The sequence below is a fragment of the Pteropus vampyrus genome, unplaced genomic scaffold (assembly GCF_000151845.1).
Source record: "Pteropus vampyrus isolate Shadow unplaced genomic scaffold, Pvam_2.0 Scaffold150, whole genome shotgun sequence".
In the NCBI taxonomy this organism is placed as follows: Eukaryota; Metazoa; Chordata; class Mammalia; order Chiroptera; family Pteropodidae; genus Pteropus; species Pteropus vampyrus.
Genome location: NW_011888931.1, coordinates 1,559,341 through 1,572,912, shown reverse-complemented (window position 1 = coordinate 1,572,912; position 13,572 = coordinate 1,559,341). Strand labels below are relative to the sequence as shown.

Genomic DNA, 13,572 nt, shown 5'->3' with positions numbered 1-13,572 from the left:
GAGCAGAGTTCTCATCCTGCTGCCTCCTTTCGATCTGCCCCTTACTGGGGGCTCCCAGAATGTTCCCAGAAGCAAATCCACGGAGCCAGCACTGCAGTGACGAAGCAGTGACAAATTACACAAATGAAACTCACTGCCCCAAGGTCGGAGTTCTGCATAAGGATCGCCCCCTCCATACACACACTTTTTTTTTTTTTTTTTTTTTGGCTTCTTTCAGAGCCTTCCCTTTGCCAGTTTTGCCATCTCTAGAATGAAGGTGCTACCTTTCTTAGAATCAATTAGCTAATGTCAGGAAAGCTCTCTGCACATGAAAAGCACTAGATTCTATGTATTAAATATTTAATTAGCCACACTTGGGTATGATTCATAATCATCTATTCAATTTGCTGAATAACCAGAGAAAATGGCAGGATCAGAAATATAATTTTAAATACAGGGTTTCATTGATTTTGTACCTGTCAGGACTATGAGAGAGAATTTTCAAATTAGCATTCCAGTCCCTCCCTGTCTCCCAGGGCCCTGAGGAAGCAGGCTCTCATCCACTCAGCCCATTGGCTGGGAACACCACCCCCCACCCACACCTCAGCCTGGCCTGATCACTGGGCGGGCAGAGCAGCGGCAGCATGGGGCAGAGTCACAGGAGGGCCTGGCATCAGGAGGCCTCACTTCCGTGCCCAGAGCTCCTCTGCATCCTGGCAGGTCACACTATCTCTTCCACTCAGGTCAGTTTCCTCACGTCCTGTCTGTCACATGTCTGCCCCCTTTCTGCCCTGGCAAGGACTCCGTGAGAAGAAATTAGGTCATGTGCGAGACATGGGCAATTTCAGATGAAAGACACCAAAGCAGCTCAGAGTTGAAGGTGAGTCAGAGGCATTTCTAGTTGCTTCGAAGCAACGTGGCCCAGTTTACCTTCAGATCAGGCTCCGCCCCAGCCGAGACCATGTTGTTCTCCTGGCACACGCGAGCATCTAAAAGCAAGTCATTTTTTTCTTGTTCATCCGTTCTGCAAATATTTACTGAGCATCTGCCATTGGTATAAGGCTATGCTAGATATGCGTGTTAAAATGGTATAGACAACTGCCTCTTTCTGCCAAAGCATAATTTTCAGAAAACCAAAAATAAAACCTTCCTATGGATATATGTTGAACTCAGGTGACATTTGGGGGCCCCCAGGAAACAGGCGCCAAGACGTGCAAGACATTTATTGGGGATAAGAAAAAAGACAGAAGGAGCAGGAGGAGGCAGGAAGAGCCTTCAGATGATGACGGAGCTCTGACCTGGAAGGGAGGGGTGGGGAGGATGTGGGAGAAAGAGCCTCAGACTGAGGGGCAGCTCTGAGAATATTTTGGCCAACACAAGGGGAACCCCAGAGCAGAGGTTGCCCTTTCAAGGACGTGGGCAGAAATGGCCAGAACCCAAGACCCTGCCAGGCTGCGTTACTGGCAAGGCCTGACTGTGGCATTAAAGAAGCAGTAGATCCGAAGGCACCACACCTGCCAGCTGACCGCACTACTCACAGCACCTGGCAGAGATGCACGTAATTCATTAGACGGTTAACAACGGGAGCAACAGGATGGTAACGTTACTTTGGAAGAAACTAAGAGAAGAAATACACGTACACAGACATTCATATATAGAGAAGGAGGGAGAGAGTGGAGACAGGCGTGAAGGAATCAGACTTCAAAATTACATTCAAAACTAGTTCAGGTTCAAATGTTAATAAAAACATGTCTACCAGTCAGGAAGCATTTGCCCCTCTACTGGACAAAAATCATTTGCAATTTATCTGTTTTGTACAAGTTCACATGTAACTTTAGCATCTGGGCCCTGATCAATAGCAAGCTGTCAGCCAGACAAGACAGCTCTCCCTAGAGAGCCAGACACCGCAGGCCTGCAGGGTGATGTCCTGACTGGCATTAGACGAGAAGTCATCTTTGTGCCTCATTTCCAAGTTTTCAGTAATCAATACTTCCTTAGGGAGCTTATATTCTAGGGGGACAGAGCTGTAAGTAAATGGGCAGTTATATTATATGACAAATGCTACAACGAGGGTCAGCTTGTGAGCGGGACACACCTCCGACTGAGGTGTGGGGCACAAGGGTCTACCCAGGAAATGTCCCTCAGCTTCAGGCAAAAAGAAGGTCGAGTTAACCAGGCACAGGGATGGGGGGCGGGGAATGGGGAGAGAGGAAGAAAGAACAACAGAGAGGCTTTGAGGGGGGCCCCTCTGAGAAGTGTGAATAATTCTAAAGGGCCGAGAGGTTGGGGGTGATTCTGGGACTGGAACAAGCAGTGAAACGGGCAGAGACAGCAAGTAAAATAATGAACAATCTTGGATGCCATGCTCAGAAATTGGAATTTTTATTCTAAATGCAATAATTGACATTTCGTTGATAAAGATCACTCTAGATGAGGTGCAGAAAATGGATCGGAGGGAACTAGAGCTAAAATCGGGCAGGTGGGTCATGAGGCTGCTGCTGTCCTCTAGGTAGGAGGTGATAGTGGCCCAAACTGGTAATGACCACGGGGGCACCTAGCAGATCACAGGTCACATCCCCAAGCTTAGGGCATTTGGTGAGCTGGGCCGACCTGGCCATCCACCCAGGAAGATGGCATTTTGGTCATCAGAAGTCTTCATGGTCAGCTGAATAAAGGATGCCAAGTCCCAGAAAGAGAAAACTAGGCCATCGAAGTCCCATGAGATATGGGGCCTCCACACATGCAGCCACAGAACCAGTCCACAGGCTCCAGGCTCAAAACCAATTTGACTCCTTTATTCATCCAGTGACCCCTTACTGAGCAACTGCTATGTGCCGGGCCCTGTTTGGATGCCAGAACTAGAAAGATGAATAAGAGTGATGCTCTCGAGGAGCCTGCACATGAGTGGGAGGCAGGCCATAGCCAACAAACACGAGGGGGCTGGTTTAATTCCACTGAACTTCCTGGATCTGTGGTTTGTTGTGTGTCATTAATTCTGGGAAGTTCTCTGCCAATTACTTCAATATTTGCCCTGCTCAGTTCTCTCTTGTCCTTCTGGTATTCCAATCGTGTGTGTTATAACTTTTGTATCTCTCTCATAGTTCTTGGAAGTTCTAGATTTTTCTTTTTGGGTTATGGCATTTATACTCATTGATTCTTTCTTCAGCTATGTTGAGTCTACTGATGAACTCATCAAAGGCATTCTTCATTTCTGTCAGCGCGTTTTTATTTCTAGCATTTCCTTTTTGAGACTTCCTTGTCTCTCCGCTTTTCATCTCTGTACTTATATTACCCATCTGTTCTTGTGTGTTGTCTACTTTTTCCATTAGGGCCCTATACGAATTAGTCATATTCACTTTAAATTCCCTGAAAGATCATTTTTAACATTTGTGTTATTTCTGAGCCTAATTTTGCTGCTCTGTCTCTTCAGACGGTGTTTTCCTTGGTTTTCGGTGGGACTATGCTCTTTTGTTGAAAGCTGGATAAGCTGTATTGAGTAATGGCCCCTTATGTAAGGATTTATGATAATCCGGCTAGGAGTTGACTTTATTTAATGTTTTCTGTGGCTATAGAGGCCAGAGACTCCTTTTTGTCTCCCTTTATTGACTTTGGGTTTCCCTAAGTCCTCCTCAGAGAGTCTGCGTCTCGAAGCCATTTCATCTGCAATCCGCCACCAGTATGTGGAGCAGCACTGGTCTAGAGGAGGGGAGACACTGTAATCTTCCAAGTAAATCCCAGTCCTTTAGTGGGCCTGTGCCTCGAAGCAACCTTCATGAGTGCTTCTCCTCCTGTAGTAACCACACCCTCTGGTGAGGCAGGAAGGCCAGAGGAAGCTAGGCTGCCTCATGGACAAGGCTCTGGCAAAACTTTCTCCTGAGGGTAGGTCTTTGTTATGGACGATGCTTTGCTGTATTTCATAAGGATTGCTCTTCCTTTACCCCAGCTAGTTTCTCAGCATGAGAACCTGGTGGAGTTCCTAAGTAAAGCTCCAAAGAAAGTGGGGTCCCCCTAAGACAGCAGTCCCCAGGAATTCGTTGTTCTCACACTAGTTCGCCCTCAACCTCCAGCGATGCGTCAAAATGACCAGTGAGGTGTTTCTACCAGTTTATGGATCCAGCGGCTTTTGCTTCAGGTAATTGGCTCTTGGCTGTGACTTTCCGGATTCATCTGTATCTGCAGATTTCAGGGCGGTGGTTTGCCCAGCAACCTCAGCTTCCTGATGAGTCCCAAAAAGGTCGTTAATTTTCAAAACTGAAACGTCCAGCTTTTTCTTGTTGTAAGCGCAAGAGTGACAACTTCCAAGATCTTTTCATGTTGGAGCTAAAACCGGAAGTCAGTAAATAACTTACTTTCAGAGAGTGATGAGTGTTAAAGAATTGACTGGGGGTGGGAGGCAGTTAGCGCAAGGTCACGAAAGCCTGTCTAGGGAGACAGTTTGTGGAATGACTGCATGTTGGGAAGGAGCCAGCTTCCAGAAGATCCAGGCCAGGGTGGTCAGGCATCGGGATTGGCAGGTGTGAGTTCTCGGTACTGAAAGAAGGCCTGTGTGGCCAGAGCGCAGGGAAAAGGAGGATGGAGGGAGGAAGTGAGCCGGGGCAGAAGTCAAGGGTGAGGACAGAAGGGCTTTATTCTAATTGCAGAGGGAAGCCATTGAACAGGGGAGTGATGAGTTGTAGCTCACATTTGCAAAAGATCCCTCTGTCGAGGAAGTCCCTAGGTCCGGTTTCGCCCAGGACACTCCTGGTTTATGCGTTTTGCTCGGTGTAATTATTTACAGTGCCTCCTTTCACTTTCAAAAGTGTCCTTGTTCAGACGACAAATCACAAGATCCCTCCGACTCTGGCCACAGTAAGGAGAAGGTGTGGGGACTGCCGTCATGGAAGCTGAGCGGTCAGCTGGAAGTGAGTGCAGTGACGTGGACGAGCCACGATGGAGTCCTGAATAGATGGTGGCCCAGGAGCTGAAGGGAACTAACAGTGGCCATGGGCATGTTGTGGAGGCAGAGCCAGTGGGGCTGAGGTGGGGCAGGGAAGGGGAGGAGTGAGGGACCAAAGCAACCATGAGTGACTCTCTCCGCCACATTATCCAGTCTTACACGCTCCACCTTGTAAACTCTCTCAAATCTGCTGTTTCTCGTCCGTTCCCACACTCATCTCTCTTGGTCAAGTCTCTTCGTCTCTCCCCTGAATTCAAGATCTCCCCTCCATTCCCATCAGTATTGACCATCGTCCCCTGGATGGTGGGTACAGCCTCCAGTCTTGCAGCCTATACGTCAAGAGCAGACACCTGAGCAGCCACCACCCAGCAAATCCACGTTCTCGTCTCCCCCATGGGACATGCCACCGTTCCTTCAACGCCCTTCCATCCTCTGAGTCATTCAAGGCCTTCTGCCTGGGATCCCCTCCTGCCGTCTCTGCCAACTAAAATTCTCCTCACCCTTTAGGAAACATACATGGCGTGTCCCCAAGAAGCCCTCCCAGCCAGCTGTCATTCCTTCCCCTGAATGCCCAAGACGCTCAAAAATTACCTCTTTCAAAGCCCGTACATAGTCCATCTTACAAAGTGTCACCCCTCAACTAATTTATAAACTTGAGGGAAAGAATGATGTTTTTCACATCCTAAATCCTGCAGAGAGCTTGGCACATCGCAAATAGCTCAATGCTTTGTGGAGCTGAACACGTCAGGCAGAGTGGAAGGTTTCGTTGGTTTACCCTGGCACGTTTGCCCCCTGACTTCACCATGACGCAAACAAGGAGGAAGCTCCTCAGGGCTTCCTCACTCAGAACAAGGAACGAGATCCATGCAAGGCGGATCGGCCCAGCCTGGCCTCCGGTTCACCCCAACATTCATGAGCACAGGTGGTGGGAGCTCAGGTACGAGACAGACTCTTTAATTGAAGTCTCACCATTCGCCAGCTGTGCACTTTGGGCAACTCACTTAACCTCTCCGTGTCTCAGATTCTTATCTGCAAAGCTGGCCAGGGATGTTGGGGAGATCACATAAGATCTTAGCACAGAGGGTGCTTCGCACAGAGTCTGGTATATAGGACACTCTCCGTGGATGTAGTCATTATCAGTCAAGTGACTGATGGAGTTGGAAGCCACAGAGAAAATCATAACTGAAGACATTGATGAGCTTTGATCATTTTATTAAGTATTTTTAAATTTTTAATGATAATACTCAGCCTGGAGAGGGCGGGGTGGAGCAGGCTGGGAGGAGAGAACACATCTCTGCAGAGCAATTTACTGAGAACCTTCAAAGCGCTCACATCATTTGACCCAGTAATTTCATGTCTGGAGAATCTGTATTATGGAAATTCATAAAAATGAAGAAAAAGCTTACTCCCACAACGTTAATCCAAGAATTATTCATAATAGCAGAAAATTGGAATCGAGCAACTATTATATAAGAAAACATTTAAGGAAAATTTGGCTCGATATCAAACAAAATGTCTGTAGTTATGAAAAGTATATTTACAAAGATCTCTTCATAGCTAGGGGAAATATTTATAATATTAAATGAGAAAAGTAGGGCTAAAAACATTTTATGTAAATGAACGTAATTAAGTAAAAAGCATATGCATGAAGAAGAGTGTAAATACACTAACGTATTAATATTGGGTTATCTCCAAGTGATGAGATAATGGACAGCTTCGATTTTTCTTTTCTGGCAATTTCTAAAATGAGAATGTGCTACTTTTCTCGTCAAAAAGAAAAATCGTGCTATTTTAAAAGACATTTGATAAGGGTGGGTCGCTCGCTATTCCAGAGTGGATCCAGCGCGTGTGACACCTCATCGGTGGCTTCTGAGATGTGCCATCTTGACCACATCGTGGAGCTCGTTGATTCGCCCCTCTGGACCTCAGCGGTCTCGTTTGCAAAATGGGGATACTCATCTTCACCTGTCTAAAGGCAGGTGGCCAGATCGGTTGCTATTAGACAGGCTTTTCCAGCTCCGCTGTCTTCTGGTCTCTGAGTATCTCACAGGAACCTCCTTGCAGAGGCCACTTTTCTCGAAGTATGGACACATGTGATTAGGACGGGATTAACTGGAGAACAAGGAGGGGGAAATCAGCATGCTTCTCCACTCATGGCACTGAGCAGGTGACAGTCAAGGACTAATTCAAGGGCCACAGCTGCCCTGAGCCTGACCAGGCCTGCTGAAGCCATCAACCTGGACGGTTGTTTCAGAGAAGGGAGTCGGCTCTGTCCTTTCTTTATTCTTCTCGGACTGTGGCCCTGCCAGCTCTCCTTTACCACAGGGCCGTTTGGTGCTGGTCTCAGGACTTCTGAGGCAGAGGGCACATCTGCAGTTCTCTCCTCTAAAATATTTGAGGTGCAAACAGCCCAGGAGTGCAATTCCGTGTGCTTCCTGCCTCCCTTCACCCCTCACCCATAGGAATCAGAGGAAGACAACAGCTTTTGTTCTGAAAACTCAAGAGCTAGAATGGAAATACGGCATCCACTTTGAGCCTGGTGGGACAGACAGGCTGTCCCGGGGCAAACACCCAGTCTTGGCCTCCTACCTGGGATTAGCAGGGCAGGCATGTGATTAACTTGCAGTCACAAGACCCTGTGTGGGACTAATCTTGAGGAACATTCTTGCCGAGCTGCACATCAGCTGTGAGGGCCCAGGAATACCCTCGCAGTGCCAGGTAAAGGCAGTGAGATGGGCCAAGCAGATGTGCGTGGAGCCCACCACCGGGGTCGGATCCACGCGCCACCTCCTCCTAGCTGTGTGACTGGGAAAATTACCCAAACTCTTTAAGTGCCAGTTTCCCTACTTATAAAATGAGAATCTTAATGGCTCCCACTACACAAAGTCCAGCGAGGACTAAATGAGATAATGTGTGGGCAGAGCTTACCCCGTGTCGGCAGGTAACAAGGGCTCGAGAAATGACTAGCTCTTTTTTTATGAAGCTCTTTTTTGGGCTCAGCACCCCTGTGGGCAGTGACGGGGATACAAAAGGTTAAACCACAGTTCTCCCTCCGGTGAGGTAGGTCGGACTACCCCCAGGAAATAGTTAAACAGCTAAGCAGCAGCGGGTGATTAAATGCAAAAGCTACTGGGGAGGCAGCAATGCTATTTTTAATAGCAACTTGCTGGAAGCAACCCAAGTGCCCAGCCATCCTGTAATGACTAAGCAAACCTGAAATTTTGTGACATGACAGCCCACTGCAGAGCCGTTGGAAGTGGCAGGCATGCTCCTGATGCCCATACATGGAAATGTGCCTCCGAAATAAACATTTCCAGAGGGGAATCGCACCGTGGCACGTGCACGCTGTTTGCTGTAAGTGGTAAATATAGGTAAAGTCACTCACGGAGCTTAAAAAGGAACGTGGGGGGATGGAAGTAGTTTACCGCGTAAAGCTCGTCAGTTACTTTCCCCCTTGACAAGTTGCTTAAGCACTTGGTATTTAAAAACCAGCGATAATAGTGCAACCAGAGAAGGGAGTGAGGTGCGGGGCAGAGGGCTGAGGAAGGCTTTGCAGAGAGGGTGGTGTCAGCAAAGGTGGAAGCGTCTGTGGATTCAAATAAAGGAACAGTGACTTGGGTCCCCCTCCCCCACTGGTCCCTGTGGCCAAAGGAAGTGAGTTATGTGCTATTAAGGGCAGTATGAGAAGCGGGTATGGGAGAGCCCGGGGGGTGTGGGGGGACCCTTCTCCATGGGGGACAAGGGCAGTGGAGGAAACGCTGCTTGTATATTGGGAATCAGGGCTTGTCTGTGCCAGCTGGTGGACTTTCAAGTTCTCGCCTTAGTCCTGCCCAGGGGTCGGGGCCTGGTGTGGGCCAGGATCCTGATTGGCTGTGTCTTAAGGAGAAGAGGGGCCCATGCCAGGGCTCTCTCTCAGCTGTACAGTAAGTATTCGTGAAGAGCCTGCAAATAGGGTCCCAGAGACGCCGGCAGACTGAGAGCGTAGAAATAGTTGAGGAAATTCACCTCCATCTGGGCCGACCAGCGAAGGCTGCTGCTGACTGCACCATATCCTGCTGCAAACCATGAACCAAATCTCCAGGGCGTTTCGAGGCTATGATCTCTCTGATTAACTTATGGGGTAACTCTCTCAGCTGTTGTTAGGGTCTGGCCAGCCTCCAGGGATCAGCTCTCGGGTCTGGCTTCTGTCCCCCAAACATGAACCTAGAGGCATCATGGAAAGGCACAGAACAGACGTTTAGCGCCTGACAGATGTGGGTTTGAATCCTGCCTTGGCCACTTAACTGTGACCTTGAACACGGTTTCTAACCTCTATGAGCCTCCGGTTACTCATCTATAAAAAGGGGGACAGTTATGCCTCCCTCCAGCATTTGAGGATTAGCAATAATGTGTGCAAATGTTGGCACAGATTAGAATCTTGGTGAGTGATGAGCATCACCCTGTTCTTCCTGAAAACGAGCCTGTGATGGAAGAGTTCTCACTTTTGTGAGATAATCATACTCCAGAGCCACACACCTGCAGCATGAACGTGGCCTCCTCCCCATCCCACATTCTCTGCACTGCCCAGATGTGGGCTTCCTGACCCTCCCCAGTCAGAGGCGGTTTGTGCATCAGACAGGCTCCCTCTGCCAGCAGGTAAGCGTGGTGATCAGGGCAGGTCAGGGAGACGGGAGGCAGTTGCTGCTGAATTCTGGCTGCAGATGGCTTCTAGAACTCCCACAGGAGGCCTCGACCCCAGGAGCACCTCCGTAGTGGACTACCCACCTAGGACATAATAAAATATATATATTTGGTTCCTGACACAGAGATTCTAAAACCCTAGGGATTTCCCGAGTTATAATAGTGATGAGTGTCTTTTTTTTTCTGTTTGATCTTTGTCCCTGGTTCATGACACAGAGCTCCTACATCTCTTGTCATTTCCTGGGTGATAGGAGCATTTTGTCATAATAGGGCATCTCCAGGTGAGCCCTACATAGCTGCAGGATGGGACAGGTCTCCAGAGACAAAAATTTAATTCAAAGACTGAAACTTTCAGCCCCGATCATGTCTGTTATGAAGCCCCCCTAAAAGTCCCAACAGCATGGGGTTCAGCAAGCTTCTGAGTTGGTGAAAAAATTATATGCCAGGAGGGTGACATGCCCCAACTCCATGGGGACAGAAGCTCCTGCACTCAAGACCCTTGCAGACCTCATCCTATGTATCTCTTTATCTGGCTGTTCATTCATATCTTTCATTATATTCTTTAGAATAAACTGGTAAGTGTAGATAAAGAGTGTTCTTGAGTTCTGTGAGGTATTCTAGCAAATTACATGGGAATCCCTGATTTACAGCTGGTCAGTCAGAAGGGCGAGAAGCCCAGGACTTGTGCCTGGCATCAGAAGTAGAGACAGTCTTGTAATAGTGAGCCCGTAACCAGCGGGGTCTGCCCTAACTCTGGGAGCTACTGTCAGAACGGAATTGAATTGTCGACCGCCCAGTTGTGTTGGGAGATCAGAGGATTGGGTGTTGGCACTGAAAAACACCCCGCCATCTAGACTGTCAAAGTGACCGGGAGCCCCCAGGATAGCAGGGATCGATCACAAGCACTTTCTCATTAATGAATGGCCGGAAGTAGGGGCCTCGTAGGGGAATCGCCCAGGCCCATCTTGGCCTTGCAGGCAGGGCTGCTGGGGCACTTGAGTGAGTCCTAACAAGTCAGAATGCTTCCACCCATTTTTTCCTAAAATTTTAAATTCCAGACTCATAAATATTTCTGGTTCATAAAAGATCTTAGATTGTGTACACATTATGCTATTATTTCAGGTTTTTAAATGATCAAAATAATACTTTTAATCCTATTTTGAACACTCTCTTTAAAGAGGAGTTCTAGTTCCTTCTTTTTTTCCTCAAGAGATGCCGGCGAGACTCTCAGGTCCCTCTCGCTGCTCGTTGCACTGGACAGCCACACCAGCCTCTGACAGAACCATCGAGAAAAGGAAAACATGACAGAAAATTCATGTTCACAAAAATCTGGAAGCACGGCATTGCAGTATCCTCTCTGGTCTCCCCTCTGTTCCACCCCTCCCCCACCAAGGCATTTCTTCGTTTGACTTCTCAAATTGTCTCAGACACCAAAAAAACCCACGTCGTCCAAAAGTAAATGCCTGGTTTTTTCCCAGTCCTGGCTGCCAGACCCTCCTGACGTCTCCTGAGGTTCCACATCCATGAACGGCATCAACATCCATCCCTGAAATGACGCGAGCCGGAAAACTAAGTCGTCTGTATCATTGCCTTTTTTCTCACCACCCAAACCAACCCATCGCCAAGCGCCATTTCGCTTCCAAAATATCTCTAAATCCACCCACTGCTCACTGCCCCTACTGCCGCCACCTTAATCCAGGTGTCTTTATCTCTTACCTGGACGACTGTGGTGGCCACCTTCTGGGCCCAGTCAGATTCCCTTCCCATCTGATTCCCCGACTGCACTATAAAGATCTTTTCTAACGTATGGCTGATTCTAGCACGCTCTGCTTAAAGACCTCCAATAGCTTCCCATCGCTCTTAAAATAAAAAGCAATTTTCTAATAAGCCTGTAAGGCCCCTATTCAAATGCGCCTTGTTCTCTGCGCTCTGGCCACACTGGCTTCTCGAATTCCTCCCATAAGCATTTTTGAATGTCACAGGGTCTGAAAGGGTGCTACTTACTGGTATCCATTTGGAGGGCCAGAGTGACCAAGCGTGCTTCAATGTTGGGTCGATCCCACGCAATAAAAATCTTTCTTGCTCTAAAGCCAATGGCAACTCTGTTGAGAAATACTAAAGGAAATTTGGTGAAGGAAGGCATAATAAAATTAGATAGTCCCTTAAACAAGTCCCACAATTCTAAAGAACTGAGCCCTCAACACCATGAAGAGAGGAAATCGCTTTTTATTAAGATATAAAGAACAGTGGTACCAATAGCTGCCTCATCCTGGGTTTGGCATCCAGTCCTGGTGCCAAAGCAAAGCAAGACCCTCGAAGCCTGGACTATAGCTGGCACACATACAAGTACACACACACACACACACACACACACACACACACGCACACAAGTACACACATACACACAGATGAACTCTGGCAAGCACATACTCACATATAGATACATATGGCCGGCACACACTCACGTGGATAGATTGCTGGAACACACACACAGGCATGCACACACACAGGTGGACGGACTGTGGCTGGGGCATATACACACACATGCATGCACACGAACACATGCACATACCCCTGGATGGGCTGTGGCTGGGACACACAAATGCACATGCATGCACACGCTCACACGGACAGAGGTAGATGGACTGTGGCTGGCAATAGAGGCAGTGAGAATGGTGGTCCTACGTGGTACAATTGATCCTCACCCTCCCTGTCATGCTTCTGTCTGGGGACCCTCAGAGGCTCAGAGCTGGGTCTCATGGAAGCCATTCACAGGATGGATGCAGATCACCACTCCAGCTCCCCAGGGCAGGTCCCCCTCTCACTGGTTCTTTAGGCACAAGACGCACTCTGAGTAGTGGACGTATAATTAGTACTGGCTTCACTGCTCTACCTTGCATGAACAGACAATTTAACTAATGTACCAGGATTCAAAGCTATGTCATGGGCTAAGTTCAGCATTTTCTCTCTAATTTATGGTGAATTCCAAACCAAAACAGATATAGTACACTTCTTACATCCTCTTTCCAAGGTGAGACAATCATAAAGATATTCTTTAGAAAATTCTCTCTGCTCAGCTGACCCTGGCTTTCCCTTACCTGCTTCTTCTCCAGATCACATGATCATGAACAGATCTGCTAAGAAGTCCCCCAAGCCGTCCCCTTGTGACTAATAGAAACTCCTAGTATAATAAGGTCCAACAGAATACAGCATAATGTATCATATACATTCCTACAGTCTTTATAAAAATTCTGTTAGCTTAACTGGCTAAAGTTCAACAATCGCATTGCGTCTTTTTCTCTGATAACAAGTGTAATGCATGTTTATTATAGAATATTCAGAAAAGCGCAAAGAATAAAAATTGGAAATCACTCGCTATCTCACCATACGAGATATCATTGTCAACGTTTTGGTAATTCTTCTCCTCCAAGCATATGTAATATACCCTTTTTCACATAAAATTGAGATCGCGTGATATATTTTGCTTTTTAAGTGGTTCTATACATTGAGCAATATATGCATCACATGTTCCATAACATAATTTTTATGGCTGTATGTCATCATATTGTATGGATGTTCCCAGCACTTACTTAACCAACCTCCTCATGCTGGACATTTGTAAGTTCAAGTGATACTGAGCTCATCAACTCTCCACTAATTCTCCTCCTTTGGACGAATTCCCGGAAGTGAAGTGGCTGGATCAAAGGCTATAGGCTTCAATACTTATTGCCAACTTGTCTTTCCCAAGTGTCAGAACAGTTTCTAGTCTCACGAGCAGTGTGTATGAGTGTCCATTTGCTCGGACGCTTATCATCAGTGATTGATAGTTTCTTCCTGGCTCTTGAATTTTAAATGCAATGGGCCACGTTCAATGAAATGCATCTTCAGAATTCATGCTCATCCCAGGAAGCCCCACAGATACATGAGAGAGAGCACTTCTGAAATGACCAGGAAAACAAATGACATATTTAAATGCA

At 47.4% G+C, this 13,572-nt stretch overlaps 1 long non-coding RNA gene across 2 annotated transcripts; it reads left to right on the top strand.

The window, feature by feature from the left end:
* Positions 1-622: 622 nt before the first annotated feature.
* On the top strand, positions 623-11,482 carry LOC111745255. 2 transcript variants are annotated; one of them, XR_002782571.1, is made up of 2 exons: positions 623-722; positions 10,806-11,482. It is a non-coding gene; the product is annotated as an uncharacterized LOC111745255 (long non-coding RNA). The 2 variants fall into 2 exon arrangements; XR_002782570.1 differs by lacking the exon at positions 623-722 and adding an exon at positions 5,039-8,286.
* Positions 11,483-13,572: the final 2,090 nt, after the last annotated feature.